The 20,419-nt window shown below is 44.3% G+C and overlaps 1 pseudogene; it reads left to right on the plus strand.

Annotated features, from left to right (window-relative positions):
* Positions 1-14,157: 14,157 nt before the first annotated feature.
* On the plus strand, positions 14,158-14,558 carry LOC132349083 (large ribosomal subunit protein uL1-like; annotated as a pseudogene).
* Positions 14,559-20,419: the final 5,861 nt, after the last annotated feature.

The following is a 20,419-nucleotide window of genomic DNA, read 5'->3' on the forward strand; positions in this document are numbered from 1 at the left end:
TTGTGCCATCTGATCCTCCAAGGCCTGGGGCCTTTTCCTCCCATCCACAACCCTCTCTAGGAACAGGATTGACAAGTCAGGCAGCCATTGGCCACCCCCCAACCCCAGGGAATTTCATTCTGGTCAGGGAAGTGTTTATGTACTAATCTATCGTTGAACATAATGGTTTCTTAATTTTTATCAAAGTATCGCATATTATAAGCACAGAGTGTTTATCATGTGTGGTAATACTCCTCCCCTTTCCCTCCCAAGTCATGGTCCTTAATCCCTTTGATTTGTTTTAGTCTCAGCTCTTCTGGTGGGTTCATATCCCTCAACGAGATGCTAATTCTGCTATTTTTTTATGTATCCATCCTGCCTGCCATTAATCTACTGGTTTCTAGCTCCAATAGGAGAGCATTTGACCCACTGGCTCTGTCCCATTTCCCGGGTCAGCTACATCCCTCCTTTTAGGCCCTTTGTAACCGTAACTAAAGTTGTTTTTGTTGCTGTAAGTATAATAGCTCTCCATGGTCATTTTCAGTATCAGCTGTCATGTGTGGCGACACAGTGGTTAAGGGAGGGAACTCTGGGGCCAGACTTCCTGGGGCCAGACCCAGGCTCAGCCACTGACTGAGTGTGTGACCCTGGGCAACAAATGTCACCTTCCTGTGCCTCAGGTTGCGGATCTGTGAGAAGGGTTAGCCTCCTCCTGAGGATTCAGTGAGCTAGGACACCGGGTGCACTGGGAACAGTGCCAGCGACCTGTTAAACAACACAGTTCAACTGAGGATCTAATTGGCTTTATTAAACGACTCATTAATTGGGCAGCATCCCACCTAGCAAGTAGAAAGGCTCTCTGAGGGGCTGTACAAATGGAAGGCTTTTATAGGCAGAAGTGGGGTGGGATGAGGAGGTGATCAGCAAAAGAAAAAAAGGATTATTTTAGGCGAGGACATCTTCCCTTAGAGGCAGGGGTCAGGAAAGGTAAGGAAGGGTCTTTTCAAGGAAATTACCTCACTAGTGTTGATCAAGAAGTTCCAGACTGGGCTTCCCTGGTGGTGCAGTGGTTAAGAATCCGCCTGCCAATGCAGGGCACATGGGTTCGAGACCTGGTCCGGGAAGATCCCACATGCCACAGAGCAACTAAGCCCGCAAGCCACAACTACTGAAGCCCACACACCTAGAGCCCGTGCTCCTCAACAAGAGAAGCCACCGCAATGAGAAGCCTGCGCATCGCAACAAAGAGTAGTCCCCGCTCACCACAACTAGAGAAAGCCCGCGTGCAGCAACGAAGACCCAACACAGCCAAAAATAAATAAATAAAATAAATTGAAAAAAAAAAGAAGCTCCAGACTGATTATTTTAAAATTCCATGCCTGGGAGCAGCTGAAACTGCAGTTAGGTTAGGTATTAAGTTTTGGTTTTGGTGACTCAGCTTAACACAAGTGACTCCATTTGGGCCTGTTGCCTCATTTTTTTTTTTTAAGTACTCAAATGGTTTTTTTTTGGCTGCGTTGGGTCTTCGTTGCTGTGTGTGGGCTCTCTCTAGTTGAGGCGAGCAGGGGCTACTCTTCATCGCGGTGCGCGGGCTTCTCATTGCGGTGGCCTCTCTTGCTGTGGAGCCTGGACTGTAGGCGCGTGGGCTTCAGTAGTTGTGGTGCAAGGGCTCAGTAGTTGTGGCGCACGGGCTCAGTTGCTCCGCGGCATGTGAGATCTTCCCGGACCAGGGCTCAAACCCGTGTCCCCTGCACTGGCAGGCGGACCCTCAACTACTGCGCCACCAGGGAAGTCCCTACATTTACTTTTATAATGCTTGAAGTAGCTAATACTTGCATTCTCTTCTTTGCATTGTCTAGAGCTTCACTGTCCAATACAGCAGCCACTAATTATGTGGAACTATTTTAATTTAAATTCATTAAAATTCATGGATAAAATTCAATGGATAAAAAAGATGTGGTATATGTATACAATGGAATCTTACTCAGCCCTAAGAAAAATGAAATAATACCATTTGCAGCAACATGGATAGACCTAGAGATTATCATCCTAAGTGAAATAAGTCAGACAGAAAAAGACAAATATCATATGATATCACTTTTATGTGGAATCTAAAAAAATGATACAAATGAACTTATTTACAAAACAGAAATAGACTCACAGACATAGAAAACAAACTTATGGTTACCAAAAGGGAAAGGGATGGGGGAGGGATAAATTAGGAGTTTGGGATTAACAGATACACACTGATACATGTAAAATAGATAAACAACAAGGACCTACTGTATAGCACAGGGAACAATATTCAATATCTTGTAATAACCTATAATGGAAACGAATTTTTAAAAGAATATATATATCTGAATCACTTTGCTGTACACCTGAAGCTAACACAACACTGTAAATCAACTATACTTCAAATTAAAAGAAAAAAAAAGATTTAGGGAATTCCCTGGTGGTCCAGTAGTTAGGACTCCATGCTTCCTCTAGAGGGGCACTGGTTCAATCCCTGGTCAGGGAACTAAGATCCCTCAAGCTGCATGGCACGGCAAAAAAAAAAAAAAAAAAAAAATTTAAAATTCAGCTCCTTGGTAGCAACTAGCCAGCCACGTTTCAAGTGCTCAAAAACCACATGTGGCTAATGGCTACCACACTAGATAACACAGAGGTAGAATATTTCCATCATCTCAGAAATTCAGGATCAGCACTTTCTGGTCCAGAGTTTGAGTCTAAAAATGGAAAACTATTAATTTTATTTCCTTTTAAAGATTATATAAATGTTGTTCAGTGCACAACCAATAGTTTACTATGATTACCCACCCTTAATTATATATCTTTTAATTTTTCCTAGAATTTCTAATTGTTTTTCCTACTTGCTTGCTCTGAGTGGCCTATCTGTCCCCCTGCCTCTCCCTATGGCTGTACAGCTTCATGCTGGGACTGGTGGTTATTTCTCTCCCAAGTGAGATCCCCTGTTTCCTATACCTCTCATCCTCCTCTTTCCTGGCTTATCTCCTCATTTTTGCTGGAGCACATCCTCAAGTCACTTCCTAAGACAGTGACCTTCCTAAGAAGAAGTTAAACTTTCTAAATAATCTTGCACCCTAATATGTCTTTATTTTATTCTCACATTTGCTTGATATAGAATTATAGGTAGGCTAAAAAATATTTTCTTTAGAACCTAGAAGTCATTGACTCATTTTCTTTTAGGATCTGAATACTTGATTTTGCTGATGAAAAGTCTGATGCTAATCCAAGAGTTTTTTCTCAAAAAAAAAAAAAAAAAAGGAAAAATTTGAAAGTTCAGTCTTCAAACTGGGAAGCCCTATTCCAGTAGCTAAAACCCCAGTTAGCTTTTTATTAGCTCACTCCAAAGTATGAACGGACATTAAAGAAATACCAGACATCCGGGGCTTCCCTGGTGGCGCAGTGGTTGAGAATCTGCCTGCCGATGCAGGAGACACGGGTTCGAGCCCTGGTCTGGGAAGATCCCACATGCCGCGGAGCAACTAGGCCCGTGAGCCACAACTACTGAGCCTGCGCGTCTGGAGCCCATGCTCCGCAAAAGAGAGGCCACGACAGTGAGAGGCCCGCGCACCGCGATGAAGAGTGGCCCCCGCTTGCCGCAACTAGAGAGAGCCCTCGCACAGAAACGAAGACCCAATACAGCCATAAATAAATAAATAAATAAATAAAATTAAAAAAAAAAAAAGAAATACCAGACATCCAAAAAAGCACTGAAACATGAAAAGAAAGCACCCAGATAAACCAACCCTGTCATCCATCCTGCCTCCCTCCTTTCTAACAGAACCCCAGTTTGTTCATCAGGGACACTGCACATCAGGGACCCTGACCCCCTCCTTCAGCTCCAGGAGAAAGTCTAATTAATCTAAAGTAACCACCACCACCTCCATCCATGATTAGATCAGGAAAGAGAATGTGACCCCATTCTAGCCACTGAGATGCAAGCTTCGTAAGGTTCAAAAGTTCTTCCTTAAAACAAAAACAAACACATAAACAAAAAATAGGGGAAATGACTTCTCTTTCCCACCAGCCATGATTAAAGACACATCCTACAACTCTGAGAAGAACCAGCCCTAGGATGCTGACAACGTTGTGGGTGCAGAGAATGGAGTCAAACAGCAAAGGATCCTGGAGGCGTTATGAAAGCTGGATCAATGGGCCCTGAATCCCACCTGTCCCCTTCTGTGGGCCTCTTATTAGCTCATAAAAGTGCAGAATACAAAATCAATGTACAAAAATCAGTTGTGGGGACTTCCCTGGTGGCGCAGTGGTTTAGAATCCACCTGCCAATGCAGGGGACACGGGTTCGAGCCCTGGTCTGGGAAGATCCCACAGGCCGCGGAGCAACTAAGCCCATGTGCCATAACTACTGAGCCTGTGCTCTAGAGCCCGCGAGCCACAGCTACTGAGCCCGCGTGCCACAACTACTGAAGTCCGGGCGCCTAGAGCCCGTGCTCCGCAACAAGAGAAGCCACCGCGATGAGAAGCTCACACACCACAAAGAAGAGTAGCCCCCGCTCGCTGCAACTAGAGAAAACCCGCACGCAGCAATGAAGACCCAACGCAGCCAAAAATAAATTAATTAATTAATTAATTTAAAAAAAAACAGGTGGGGAATTCCCTGGCAGTCCAGTGGTTAGGGCTCCACGCTCCCACTGCAGGGGGCATTGGTTCAATCCATGGTTGGGGAACTAAGATCCTGAAAGCCATGGAGTGTGGCCAAAAAAATTTTTAAATAAGGACTTCCCTGGTGGTCCAGTGGCTAAGACTTCACGCTCCCAATGCAGTGGGGCCCGGGTTCGATCCCTTGTCAGGGAACTAGATCCCATATGCTGCAACTAAGCATTCACACGCCTCAACTAAAGATCCCGCATGCTGCAACTAAGACCCAGCACAGGCAAATAAATAAATAAATAAATAAATTTTGAAATTAAAAAATAATAAATAATAAAATAAAAATGGGCGGAGGATCTGAATATACTTTTTCCCAAAGAAGACATACAGATGGTCAACAGACACGTGAGAAGATGCTCAACGGCACTAATCATGAGGGAAACGCAAATCGAAACACAATGAGATATCACCTCACACCTGTTAGAATAGCTATTATCATAAAACAAGAACTAAGAGTTGACAAAGATGTGGAGAAAATGGAACCCTTGTGCACCATTGATGGAAATATAAACTGTTGCAGCTAGTATAGAAAACAGTATGGAGGTTCCTCAAACAATTAAAAATAGAACTACCATATGATCCAGCAATTCCACTTCTGGGTATTTACCCAAAGGAAATGAAAACACTAACTCAAAAAGATACATTGTACCCTCATGTTCATTGCAATATTATTTATAATAGCCAAGACACCGAAGCAACCTAAGTGTCATATATATATATATATATAGAGAGAGAGAGAGAGAGAGAGAGGGAGAGGGAGATGTATATACTTATATACAGGAACATTATTAAGCCATAAAAAAAGAAGGAGATCTTGCCATTTGTGACAACATAGATGGACCTTGAGGGCATTATGCTAAGTGAAACATAGAGAAACACAATTACTGGATGATCTCACTTATATGTGGAATCTTAAAAATAAAAAACAAACAAAAAACCTCATAGATACAGAGAACAGATTGGTGGTTGCCAGAGGCGGGGGTGTCAGGGGTGGGTGAAATGGGTGAAGGGGGTCAAAGGTACAAACTTCCAGTTATAAAATAAATAAGTCCTGGGAATGTAATATACAGCATGATGACTACAGTTCATAATATTGTATTGCCTTTTTAAAAGTTGCTGAGTAAATCTTAAAATTTCTTATCACAAGAGACAAAACTACGTGTGGTGATGGATGTTAACTAGACTTAGGGTGGTGATGATTTTGCAATATATACAAATATCAAATCATTATGTTGTACACCTCAAACTAATATCATGTTATATGACAATATATCTCAATTAAAATTAAAAAAAACTGGTGAAGTTAACAAAAATGAGAGGAAAAAATCCAAGCCTAAGAAAGAGCAAATAGAGTAACCCACTTCACATTTGACTATGAGCTTCCTGGGGCTGGCCCTTAAAGGGACAATTTACATGATGAGTTTTCCTAGTCAAAGAGGAAGAAACACAGTAGTTCCTCAGAGGAGTCAGTGCTTTCCTGGCACTCACTTATAAAATTAATTTTCATGTGAGAACATCCCTCATGTAAGTTGATGTCCATGACATCAACCGACAATGCATCAGTCATGAGTAAGGACCTGGGCCTTGAAGGCAGACATTCTAGCCTGACTCCATGTTATTAACTGTGTGCACTTGGGCACCTTTCTTTTTTCTTTTTTTTTTCTTTTTTTTTGGTTACACCACTCAGCTTGCGGGATTAGTTCCTCAGCCAGGGATCAAACCCGGGCCCCCTGCAGTGGAAGCACGGAGTCTTAACCACTGGTCCACCAGGGAAGTCCCTTAGGCACATTTCTGAGTCTCAGTTTTCCTGACCTTTAAAATGGGAATAAGGGATCCACCTCACAAGGTTATTTAATTCGTTCATTTATTCCACAAATACTTGTTGAACCCTAACCATGTGTCAGGCATAGTTTATAATTATGAACCTGTCACCTGTCCCCCTGGAGGTGACAGTCTCCTGAGGTGAGACAGAATCTAGACAAATCTATAGTGTTTGCTCTTATGGAGGACAAAGCCAAGTCAAAGGCCCTATAACCAGATCATGCTTGGCTGTTCTGGGAACCACAAGGAAGCCAGTGTGTCTGCAATGGAGAGCCGTTGGGGGGCTTTGTCTTTGAAAAGGGCTTTTGGCTGCTGCCTAGAAGACAGACTATGGGGGGTGGCAGGGGGTGTGGTGGGGGTGGCAGGGGGTGTGGCGAGGGTGGGAGCTCCCGCACCCACATGAGAGATTAGGGTTAGGTTTAGGGTTAGGGAACCAGGATGATGGGCGATCAGCTGCTGACTATCTTCTGAGGTAGAACCAATGGGATTTCTTAACATATTGGATATGTGGGTGTGAGAGAGGGGATCTGACAGCACCAAGGTTTCTGGCCTAACTGTAAGAACCAAATTGTCGTTTTCTGATATGGAAATGCTGGGGATGGAGCAGGTTTGGGGGAGAAGATATAGCATTGATCTGGGAACATGCTAAGTTTGATATGCCTATTAGACACCCAAGTGGAGGTTTCAAGTAAGCAATTCTCTGTGAGTGTCTATGAGCAAGTAAGGAACTCCCAGAAGAGACCCACATTGAAGGTGTAAATTTGGGACCATCAGTATTTGGTTGGTGTTTAAAGCTGTGAGTCTGGATGAGCTCACCTCAAGAGTGAGTGTTGATTAACAGAAGAGGACCAGAACTGACATGTGAGATCGGTGTTACTCCAGTTACAGAGAGGGCCATGGTGGCTCAGAGAGTTTAAGTGACTTGCCTAAGATCACACGTTTACTAAGGGGGTAGAATCTGCATTCAAAACCAGGTCCTAGTTCGAATCTTTCAATACTCCTTTAGAGTCGTCTATATAAGCTTCTTTTGATCTAATTTGAGCCAGGGCTATAATTTAGAATATTTAGAGGATTTAACTGGTGTTCATTCAAGTTCCGAAGCCCTCGGTTGTTTCTCAGCTGAGCTTTGAGAACAGCTAGAGAATCAGGAGTCCAGGGTTGGGCCTGGAGGTCTGATGGGATTCCCACACACGGAGACAGGGCAGATCTGTGTGCTTTGCAAAGCCAGAGGTGGTAGGAATCAAAATACTAGATTATGAAAGTTGGAGGTATTGAACATTAAGACATGATTTTGGATCCAGCCCAGCCCCAGAACAATTAGTGGAGTACTCAGTATTACACCCCTGCAGCCTTCCTCCAGTCTGGAAAAATGTCACCAATAGTTGTCACCAACTACTTGCCCTCATCCCAATCCTAAATTAAAGGTAATGGTGCTCGTCTCTCCAGGACTGTTATAAGGTTAAACAAGAAAATATCAATGAGGTCACTCAGCTTATGACAAGCCCTGGCACAGAGTTTAATTTATTTTTCATCTCCTGCCTCAGCCGTTAAGAATATGGAAGTCATATGGAAGCCATATGACTTCCAAGGATTCCCTCCTGCCCCTACCCCAGGAATTTATTCAGTTTGACTTGTCCCACCTAGGACAGAGTTCCACCCTGGGGTTCAGAGGTGGTGCTTTGGGCTTGTCACCCTGGGCTGGTTGACATCTGCCCTCCCCAGATCCCTTCTCTGCCCTGCTCTCCGCCCTGGAGGCTCCCTTGCCCTCTGGCTCCCACTTGGGTTCAGCTGAAGGTAGGACAGCCTGGAGATCACAGGGAGAGTGAAGAGAGTCAGGACATTTCTTCCCTGCTCTGGATCACGCCTCTGGCAGTGGCTTTATCTCCCTACCCATGTCTATAGCATCTGTGAGTTGGTCTCCTGTGAGATTGTGATTTGCAATAAGAAATATACATTTGACCTTTGTCCCCGTTTCTGGCATGGAGCTCCCCAAACCACAAACACACACACACACACACACACACACACACACACACACACAGGAATTGATGATCAGAATTTTACCTCCTCCTCTATGTCTCCAGCTTTCACTGGAGTTCAGCGACACTATTTCTTCCTCTTCTCCTTTAGTCCTTGGGGGCAACATTCTTTGTAGTTTCCTTTTTTTTTTTTTTCTTTTCTTTTGGCTGCGTTGGGTCTTTGTTGCTGCGCGCGGGCTTTCTCTGGTTGTGGCGAGTGGGGGCTACTCCTCATTTTGGTGCTCAGGCTTCTCATTGCGGTGGCTTCTCTTGTGGAGCACGGGCTCTAGGCACGCGGGCTTCAGTAGTTGCAGCACGCGGGCTCAGTAGTTGTGGCTCGCGGGCTCTAGAGCGCAGGCTCAGTATTTGTGGCTCATGGGCTTAGTTGCTCCACAGCATGTGGGATCTTCCCGGACCAGGGCTCGAACCCATGTCCCCTGCATTGGCAGGTGGATTCTTAATCACTGTACCACCAGGGAAGTCCCCTTTGTAGCTTCCTTTAACCATACACGTATCTCTACCAGGAGTCCCTATATTAAAGCCTCTGGAATTGTGCTGTCCAATATAATAACCACTGGCTACATGTAGGTATTTGAATTTAAATTACAATAATTAAATTAAATACAATTTAAAATGCAGTTCCTCCATTGCACTAGCCACATTTCAAGTGTTCAGTAGCCAATGTGGATAGTGGCTACCATTTTGAACAGTGCAGATATAGAAACCTGATCATGACAGATGGTTCTATTGGACAGCACTGCTCTAGAACCAGCTGAGTTAGACTCTGTTTCCTGCTGGGCTGGACTGGTACCTACCTTCCCCCACATCCGTCAGAACCAAGGCACTTTTATCTGGTTTATATATTTGGGAATCCAGTTTAAACTGTCATTTATTCTCAACTATTCTAACAGGTATTCAAGATATAATGTTTAGGGACTTCCGTGGTGGTTCAGTGGTTTAGACTCCACACTTCCACTGCAGGGGGCATGGGTTCGATCCCTGGTCAGGGAACTAAGGTCCCACATGCTGCATGGCATGACCAAATAAATAAATAAATTCTTTTTTTTTTTTGGCATATGTACTTTCTTTTCAAATTTAATTTATTAATTTATTTATTTTTGGCTGCTTTGGGTCTTCGTTGCTGCACACGGGCTTTCTCTAGTTGTGGTGAGCAGGGGCTACTCTTTGTTGCGGTGCGCGGCCTTCTCATTGTGGTGGCTTCTCTTACTGCAGAGCATGGGCTCTAGGCGTGCGGGCTTCAGTAGTGTGGCACGTGGGCTCAGTAGTTGTGGCTCGTGGCTCTAGAGCGCAGGCTCAGTAGTTGTGGCGCACGGGCTCAGTTGCTCCGTGGCATGTGGGATCCTCCCAGACCAGGGCTTGAACCCATGTCCCCTACATTGGCAGGTGGATTCTTAACCACTGCACCACCTGGGAAGTCCAATAAATGAATTCTTAAAAAAAAAGAAGACAAAATGTTTAACCCTCATACATTGAGGGCGGGAACATGCAACAGTGCAGCCACCTTGGAAAAGTTTGGCAGTTCCTTTACATACTAAATGTTTATAACCATATCACCCAACAATCCCACTTTTGGGTATATACCCAAGAGAACTGAAAACATAAAAACTTATACTTATGCAAAAACTTGTTCACAATATGCATTATTTCTAATTGCGAAAAAGTGGAAACAACCTACATGTCCATCAACTAATGCATGGATAAACAAAATCCCAATTCTCAATTTTTCATGGTCCCTTGGACCCCAGGTCTCAGTTTCCTCCCTTGGGCTGTTATCTATCTGCTGAGACTGTTGGGTTATAAGCTGGCCTGGCCTCCATCTCAGACCACTCTTCAAAAACCTTTTCAATGAATATTTATTGAGCACCTACTGTGTGCCAGGCATGGCACTCAGTGCTGGAGGTACACGGGTTCTGCAGGGTTTCTGGCTCTCATGGAACTTACTGCAGCCATTGACAAGAGTTATGAAGGGGAAACACAGACCTATGAGACCACATAACAGAAGTCCCTACTCAAACCTGAGGATCAAGGAAGGCTTCCTGGAGGAAGTGATACATTCACTGTACCTGAAGGATGAATAGTAGAAGTGAACCAGGCAGAGAGAAGAGGGTGGAGAACTCCAGGAAGAGGTAAGAGCTTTAGCAAAGGCCTGGAGGCAATAAGGAGCCTGTGGTGTAGAAGCTGCTGGAAGCAACTCACTGTGACTGGCATGTGGGGAGGGGGATGTGCTGTGAGCAGTAAACACAGGGCTGAGGGCCTTGTTAGGGCAGGCGATAACAAACCTGTCAAGCTTCCTATTCTGTTGCAGGCCTGGGATCCATAGGCAGCCTTGACAATAATGGCACCCCAGGCAGTGTCATGCTGGTGCCCTGCCATTTACTGCTCACGTTAGAATTTGCAAAGACCAGTGTCTTCCTGAGATTCCCCACAAAAGTCAAGTCGGCACACACTGCTGTGGCTCTCCAATTGTTAAGATACTGGAATAGTTCTGTACCTCTACGTAAAGAGCCACTGGCCCAGGACTTCCCTGGCGGTCCAGTGGTTGAGACTCCACGCTTCCACTGCAGGGGGGCACGGGTTCAATCCCTGGTTGGGGAAATGAGATCCTGCATGCTGCACAGCGGGGCCAAAAAAAAAAAATTTTAAAAGAGCCACTGGCCCAAGAAATCCCTCCAGTAACCCCCATATCAGGCACTCTGGCTACTCCTTCAGGAAACTCCAGAAGGCCCCACATTCCTGCTACTGATGCATTTACACACCTGAAGAGCAATAGTACACCTGCCCCTGTGTTATCAATAGGACTAATGTATATAAAATTAAGCCTAGTGCCTAAATGCACATTATTAGTACTTAATGAATGTAGGCTATTATTATTATCACCAAGGCAACTTCAGAGCAAAGTCTGTTCCCCAGAAGACAAACCTCCTGTGGGTTTCAGGTAGATGTTACACGTCCTGCCTCCTCGTGAATCCCAGAATAGTTGGTGGCAGAAGGACCGCAGGGAACCTGTAACTGAGCAGGACCCTATGGGGCCTTCCCAGGATAGCTCCCTGCCCCTTGCCCATCCTGTGCCTGCCTCTTTCCTATAGAAAAACTTTAGCCTCCTGGCCTTCCCCAAGTTCCAAAGAATAAATTTAGTCAGAGAAATGAGAAAATGCAGAAACAAAGGAAAATAGTCAAGCAAGACAAAATAATAATAGTTTAGGCATTAAACAAAGTCAAGGACCTTTAGTTCCTCCTCAAGGGCTATAGATAATATTCTGAGCTCTTTTGCAAATACCAGGTGGAAGAAGTTAACTGTATGTTGCCCCCAAGAACTTTGACCCCGGACCGGTTGGAAGCAGAAGGTTGATGATGTTGACTCTCGGTTACCTCACCACCAACCAATCAGAAAAATGTCCACGAGTTGATCGTGCACCCTGCAACCCTCTCCTCAGCATGTAGCCCCTTCCTCATTTCCCTATATAATCTCCAAGCAAAACTTGGGGAATGGGGAGTTAGTTCTTTGGGACATGAGTCCACCTTCTCCCCAGGATTGTTGGCTTCCTCAGTAAAGCTATCTTTCCTTTTATGCAACACTTGTCTCTAAGTATCGGACTCTTGAGCAATGAGCAGCCTTACCTGAATTCAGTAAAAAGCCCATGGCCATGACATTCAACGCCCGGGTCCTTCCACCACCCTGCTCCCCCATGCCTGCCTCTCACCCACGTTGCATGGGTGCTCATGAACACAGAGAATGGGCCCTTCTGCTGACTTCCATGGAGAACTTTGGAGACATTTGTAGAAAACCAGAAGCTGCCGTTTACTGCCTCTTCTGCCACTGATACTGGGGTGCAGCATAGTGTAATCAGTGGCCAAGTAACATAACTGTTTACCAGAACAAAGTTCAAAATATTTAAAGGAGGAGATTTCCGGGAATTACCGGTGGTCCAGTGGTTAGGACTCCGTGCTTCTACTGCATGGGGCACGGGTTTGTTCAGGGAACTAAGATCCCGCATGCTGTGTGGCACAGCGCCCCCTGCCCCAAAAAAAGGAGGAGGAGATTTCCACCTCTGGTTGAGTGAGGTGGTCAGCAAATCCTCTCTCCAAAAATAACTATAAATCTGGGCAAACTAGACAAAACAGCCACTTCAGGGCTCTGAAATCGACCAAAGGCATACCCCAATCCAAGAAGCAAATTGGGTTGAAAACTGCTCAACTCTGAGTTAGAACAGTGAGAGTCTGTGGTGTTCTTGCTTGGGGTTGCTCCATCTTGCCCCCTTCCCAGCTTGATAGGTTCTGCCAAGGTGGGGCAGGTCTTGAGGACCAGCAGCTTCACTGCTGAAGGGGACTCATTGGATTTAGAGACCCAGACAATGCCCATGCCAAGTGACGTTGCCGATATAAGTAGCTAAATGTGTGGCATGCAAGTGAAGAGCCTGACGCTGTGGCTGTGGATGAGGCAAGCATACTCCTAGCTGAGGCTGTGTGCATTTGCCGCAGAGGGAAAAGGCCCGCTCCACCCTTACATGCTTGGCTAACCCTGGGGCTACATGTACAGAGAAGACTCAGAAGGGCTCAGTGGAAAGTAAGGCTGGGCCCAACTTGAAAACAGCTGGAACTTTGTGCTCTCCTACCCACACATAGATCCATTGGCAGAGGACAGAATTCTCACTGACGCAAAGTAACTGAGTACAACCTCCATCCAATAATTGGCTGACCATTAAGCTACACTGACACAGAGGTCTACCTAGGAACCCAAACTTAAAAATTTTTAAAAAAGGATTTTTTAAAACAGGGTAGGGACTTCCCTGGTAGTGCAGTGGCTAAGAATCTGCCTGCCAATGCAGGGGACACAGGTTCGAGCCCTGGTCCAGGAAGATCCCACATGCTCTGGAGCAACTAAGCCCGTGCGCCACAACTACTGAAGCCCACGCATCTAGAGCCTATGCTCCGCAACAAGAGAAGCCACTGCAATGAAAAGCCCGCGTGCCACAACGAAGACCCAATGCAGCCAAAAATAAATTAAATTAATTAGTTAATTAAAAAAAAACAAAACAGGGTAGAAAGGTCAGTGGCCACACACCATGAAGGAGGCAGATTTCACAGATTTTGCCTAAGCAAATTATTAAACAAACAAACACACCATGACAACAATAACCTTTAGGGGACATCAGAATCCAGTCCAAACTCAGGGGAAAAAAGTAATCAGTAGAAGTTGTCTCTGAATGCCCCCAGATGTTGCATTTAATAGACCAAGGCTTTGAAGTAGCTATTATAAATATGTTCAAAGAACTAAACAAAGAAGTGTGACAGCAAAACAAAGATTCAAAGAAAAGTGTGACAACGATGAATCAAAAATAGATCATCTTGATAAGGGGGTAGAAATCATGTATTTTTTTTTAAAAAAAAGTTCTGATACATGCTACAACATGGATGAACCTTCAGAATAGTATGTTAAGTGAAATAAGCTGGACACAAAAGGACAAATATTGTATGATTCCACTTATATGAGGTACCTAGAATAGGCAAATTCACAGAAACAGAAAAAATAGAGATTATCAGAGACTGGAGGGAGAGAGGAATGGGGAGTTTTGTAATTAGGGTACAGAGTGTCTGTTGGAATGATGAAAAACTTCTGGAAATGGACATCAAGGTGCTGAAGAAACTCAACAAGAATAAGAAACTGGTCAAGAAGCTGGCCAAAAAGTATGATGCGTTTTTGGCTTCAGAGTCTCTGATCAAGCAGATCCCATGAATCCTGGGCCCAGGCCTGAATAAGTCTGGCAAGTTCTCTTCCTAACTACCCACAATGAGAACATGGTGGCCAAAGTTGATGAAGTGAAGTCCATGATCAAGTTCCAGATGAAGAAGGTACTGTGTCTGGCAGTGGCTGTTGGCCACAGGAAGGTGACAGATGATGAGCTTGTGTACAACATACAGTTAGCTGTCAACTTCCTGGTGTCATTGCTCAAGAAAAATTGGCAGAACATCCAGGCTTTGTACATTAAGAGCACCAAGGGCAAGCCCCAGCGCCTGTACTAAGGTGCAGCTTAATAAACCATACTCCCATCATTTAAAAAAAAAAAAAAAAGGAATTCTGGAGTTGAAAGTAACAATAATAACTGAAGTGAAATATTCACTAAAGGGACTCAACAACAGATTTAAGATGACAGATGACAGAATCAGTGAACTTGAAGATGGGTCAGTAGAAACTATCCAATCTGTAGAACATAGAGGGAAAAGGCAACTAAAAATGAGTCGTGGGACTTCCCTGGTGGTCCACTGCGTACGACTCTGTGTTCCCAATGCAGGGGGCCCTGGTTTTATCCCTGGTCGGGGAACTAGATCCCACCTGCATGCCACAACTAAGAAGTCCGCATGCCGCAACTAAAGATCCTGCGCACTGCAATGAAGATCTGGAGCAGACAAAATAAATAAATTAAATAAATAAATAAACAAATAAATATATTTTTTTAAAAAATAAGTCTTTGCTCAGTTATCTATGGAACAACAGGTGTCCCAACATAAGCATAGTAGGATTCCCAACAGAAAAGGAAAAAGAGAAAAGGGCAGAAAAAATTATTTGAAGAAACAATGGCAGAGATTCCCAGTTGGTGAACATATCTACATACTGGGAGGGTGGCACATCCAGTTTCATGGGGACAGAATCTCCTGTGCTCAGGACCCTTCCAGACCCTGCCCTGTGTACTTCTTCATCTGGGTGTTCATCTATATCCTTTATAGTATTCTGTATAATAAACCAGTAAACAAAAATCTAGACACAAAGCAATGAAGTGACTTGTCTGCCACTAATAAGTAGCAAAGCTGGAATTCAAACCCAGGACTATCTGACAAAGAAACCAAAATCTTAATCATTTTGCTCATGGAATATATCTTCGTAGAAACTAGTAACATAAAGTACTTTATCAGGGAAAAGGAAAAAAAAAGACACGATAGCCAAAAACTTCCCAAATTTGATGAAAAAATAATCTACACATCTGAGAAACTCAATGAATACCATGTAGGATACATACAAAAAGATCCATGGTCAGACACATTATAGCCAAACTGTTGAAAGACAACAAGAAAAATCATAAAAGCAGCAAATACAAAAGACTCATCATGTGTAGGGAAGCATCAATATTGATATATGCCGACTTTGCATCTGAAACAATGGAGATCAGAAGGTAGTAGAATGACTTATGCAAAGTGCAACAAACAATTCAAAAATGAAATTAAGAAAGCAATTCCAGAGAATTCCCTGGTGGTCCAGTGGTTAGGACTCCACACTCTCACTGCCGAGGGCCTGGGTTCAATCCCTGGTCAGGGAACTAAGATCCCGCAAGCTGCACAGCAAAAAAAGAAAAAAGAAAAAGAAAGAAAGAAAGCAATTCTATAAATGACTTTGTGCCAGTAAATTCAACCACATAGATGAAATGGAAACATTCCTTAAAAATAATAAACTACCAAAGCTCACTCAAGAATAGAAAACTTGGGGACTTCCCTGGTGATCCAGTGGGTAAGACTCCGTGCTCCCATTGCAGGGGGCCCGGGTTCAATCCCTCGTCAGGGAACTAGATCCCACATGCATGCCGCAACTAAGAGTTTGCATGCCGCAACTAAGGCCCGGCGCAGCCTAAATAAATAAATACATATTTTAAAAAAAAAGAAAACTTGAATTAGCCTTACATAATTAATGAAACAATTTGTAGTTAAACCTTCCTATGAAATCAATTTGAGCACTGTGCCTAAAATAAAAGCTTTATCTTCAAAACTAGCACAGACCTCTAGGCATTGAGAGGCAAAGTTTTTTCTTTTTCATTCCCAGAAATACTCTTTCATCATACAAAATTTCTTGGTTTGGAGGGTTTTGGGGTGTGGTTTTTTCCGTTGTTGTTTTTGTTTTTGTCTTTACATGAGCCAACTTTCAAAATATTTGGAAGCATAAAGGATTCACCCTCAGGTTTCCAGCATTTCTTTCCTGGTGACATTGCAAAGTCAGTTGAACTCCTTCACATTCCCCATAAACTGGAGGTAATAAATGGAAATATTCAGGAAAGGAAAAAAAGTTTCCTACAAAGAAAACTCCAGGCACAGATGGCTCCATTGGTAAATTCTACCAAATATTTAAGGAAGAACTCAATAATATCAATAAATATTATTAGGAAGAAATAGATATCAATTCTACATGACTTAACATTATCCCAATCAAATCCCAACATGGTTTTTGAGAAACTGACAAGCTGATTCTAAAATTTATATAGAAAGCCAAAGACATAGACTAGCCAAAACAATTTTTAAAAAGAAAAAAGAGGAAGTTCATTACATGATGTCAAGACTCACTATACAGCTACAGTTATCAAGACATGGTTTTGGTGTAGAGATAAACATACAAATTAATGAAATAAAATAAATAATTCAGAAAAAGATGAACATATATGTGGTCAATTGATGTTTAGCAAAGGTGGCAGGGCAATATGATGGGGGAAAGGAGAATATTCTCAACAAATGGTGCTGAAACAATTGGATAGCCATATGCAAAAAAAAAAAAGAATCATATACAAAAGCTAAGTCGAATGTATCATAAACCCAAATGTTAAAGCTAAAACTATAAAGCTTCTAGAAGAAAACAGAAAATCTTAGTTACCCCGGGTTTGATGAAGATTTCTTAAATAGGACACAAAAAGCACAAACTATAAAAGAAAAAAAAAATACCAAATTGAACTCATGGAAATTAAAAATTTTTGTTCTTCAAAAGATACTGATTTTTAAAAATGAAATGGGGCTTCCCTGGTGGCGCAGTGGTTGAGGGTCTGCCTGCCAATGCAGGGGACACGGGTTCAAGCCCTGGTCTGGGAAGATCCCACATGCCACAGAGCAACTAGGCCTGTGAGCCACAGCTACTGAGCCTGCGCGTCTGGAGCCTGTGCTCCGCAACAAGAGAGGCCGCGACAGTGAGAGGCCCGCGCACCGCGATGAAGAGTGGCCCCCACTTGCCGCAACTAGAGAAAGCCCTCGCACAGAAACGAAGACCCAACACAGCCAAAAATAAATAAATAATTAATTAATTTTTTTAAAAAATGAAATGAAAAGCTATGGACTGAGAGAAAATATTTGCAAAATATGTATCTGACAAAGCCCTTGTATCTGAGATATATTAAGGTCTCACAACTCAATAAGAAGACCCAATTTAAAAATAGGCCATAAATTGGAACAGAAAGCTCACCAAAAATTCTGGCTGGACTTTAGGATCACACAGGCCTGGGTTCAAATCCTGGCTCTACCATTTTCAGACTTTGCCATATTGGGCAGGTCAGTTTACCTCATCTCTCTAAGCCTCATTTTTCGCATCAGCAAGATGGGGAAAATATGAAACTAAATAGTAGGTAGTCGGGAAGATTAAACATAATATTCCTAACTTATTTAGATATTTAAGGAATGTCAGGAGTTCCCTGGCGGTGCAGTGGTTAGGACTCCACACTCTCACTGCCGAGGGCCTGGATTCAATCCCTGGTTGGGGAACTAAGATCCTGCAAGCCTCGCAGCACAGCCAAAAAAAAAAAAAAAAAAAAAATAGAATAAGAGGATCTGAGTACCAGCCTGTCACTTTATTTTTTTAATTGGGGTATAGTTGATTTACAATATGATATTAGTTTCAGGTGTACCTCATAGTGATTCAAAACTTTTACAGATTTACTCCATTTAAAGTTATTATAAAATATTGGCTATATTTCTTGTGCTGTACAATACATCCTGTAGCTTACTTATTTTTTTAATGAATTAATTAATTAATTTATTTATTTGTTTGTTTGTTTTTGACTGCTTTGGGTCTTCGTTGCTGCACGCGGGCTTTCTCTAGTTGCGGTGAGCGGGGCTACTCTGCGTTGTGGTGCGCGGGCTTCTCATTGCACTGGCTTCTCTTGTTGCAGAGCACAGGCTGTAGGCGCGTGGGCTTCAGGACTTGTGGCACGCGGGCTTCAGTAGTTGTGGCGCACGGGCTTAGTTGCTCCGCGGCATGTGGGATCTTCCCGGATCCGGGCTCGAACTTGTGTCGCCTGCATTGGCAGGCAGATTCTTAACCACTAGCTTGCTTATTTTATACATAGTAGTTTGTACCTCTTAATCCTCTACCCCTATCTCGCCCCACACAACCGAAAAAAAAAAAGAAATGTCAAGCACCCTCCTCTTCTCTTATCAAGTAGAGATGGGTTTAGCCTCAGAAGTCTGGGTCAGATAAGAGGCAGCAGCGCCCTTAGCCCAGAGGGCAAAAGCCCACATTGTGTCCAAGTGAGTGTGAAGAGGCTGAGACAGAGAAATGTGTCCAAAATAGGGCATGGGAGCCGCAGGGCCTGATGCCACTGAGAGCTGCAGAGGTACTCCGGGTAGAGATACGTGGGGTAGTGGGTGGAGAACAGGAAAGTGAGAACAAGGATGATAGCATCAGAACAGGAAAACCAGAGGCTGCCCAAGCAAATCTCAGCATCAGCATCTGCAGCTAGGTTTTACACACTTGTCACATGCAGTATTTACACAGGGAGGTGGGGTCTTACCTACAGGGCAGGCTGAGCCAGACAAGCCTCCTAGAGAACAGGGCCACAGCAGCCCCCAGCCAGCCAGCTGGAGATGTGTGCTGGGAAGCTCCCCCGGGAGGAGGTTGAAGCTGGTCTGGGACATGGTGAACCCACCACAATGAAAGTGTATCATTGAACTTGGGGAATGGCCAAAAAGGACCAGGGGCAGCCCAGCCTCCACAGGGAGCTCAGAAATGGCTACTGACTTGAAGGAACATTATCCACCCTGGAATCCTGTGCAAAACATCTGCTACTAAATCCACCCTTGAGGGAATTCCCTGGCGGTCCAGTGGTTAGGACTCCACGTTTTCACTGCTGAGGACATGGGTTCAGTTCCTCATCGGGGAACTAAGATCCTGAAAGCCACAGGGTGGGCTAATAAATAAATAAATAAAAAATAAATCCACCCTTGAGAGGAATTCCTCTCGGGTCTCAGCATCAGAAAGAGCTTGGCATCTCCAGGGCTCCAGCTTGGTTCTGGCTAGGAGCAGAGTGGAAGGCAAGCTGCCATGTTCAGGTCTCCCCACTGCCTGGGAGCTTGGGGTTCAGTGACTGTGTAATGGGACTTCCAACCAGCCAGGCGGGTCTGGAAGGGGTGGCAGGTGTGTCAAAGGTGTGAAGGTGCCCAAACTCCTCAGGCTTTGTGGATCCTGATTCTTCATTAATCTTAACCCCTTTTGGGCTCTTTCCCAGTCCTTGTCTCCCCCAGGGCCCCACCAGATGCCCAGGGCAGAGTGATACCCCAGCCCTCCACCAGGAGTGTCTAGACTCACCCTCCCCCACTCTCGCTACTCTTCTGCAAAATGGCCTGCCAAAGGCAAGAGGCTGCATTTCAGAGGGTCTGGTGTCCCAGATGCAGTGATGACACCTGCAGCTTTGACCTTGAACCCTTCCTGTAAATTTGCCCATGGCTCAGTGACACCCCCGGGAGTTAGAATGACCCTAAAGACCCCTCCATCCTGCCCCTCTGGGGGACGCTTGGGTCTAGACACCTGTACACTGCCCATCCAGGTCACACCTCACCCCCTCTGGGGCAACAAAGACAAACAGCCCCACAGGTTCCCACTTCCCAGTCTGGCTCAGGAAGGCACTGTCCCCCTGACACACAGGAGGGGGAAAGAAATGGCTCATTTCCTATTCATTCATGAGTACTGATTCCCTGTCTCAGGCTAACTGGTGAAGACAGGCCAGGAAAAGCCGCTCTGGGTGCTGCATCAGACGTCTGTGCTACTGGGTGCTGTGGAAGAAATGCTGACCAACCTGGGAAGTGGGAGTGGGAGTCAGGAAGCCTTTAGGAAAAGGAGGTCTAGAGCTAAGTTGCGACAGACATAG

The sequence above is a fragment of the Balaenoptera ricei genome, chromosome 15 (genome assembly GCF_028023285.1).
Source record: "Balaenoptera ricei isolate mBalRic1 chromosome 15, mBalRic1.hap2, whole genome shotgun sequence".
NCBI lineage: Eukaryota > Metazoa > Chordata > Mammalia > Artiodactyla > Balaenopteridae > Balaenoptera > Balaenoptera ricei.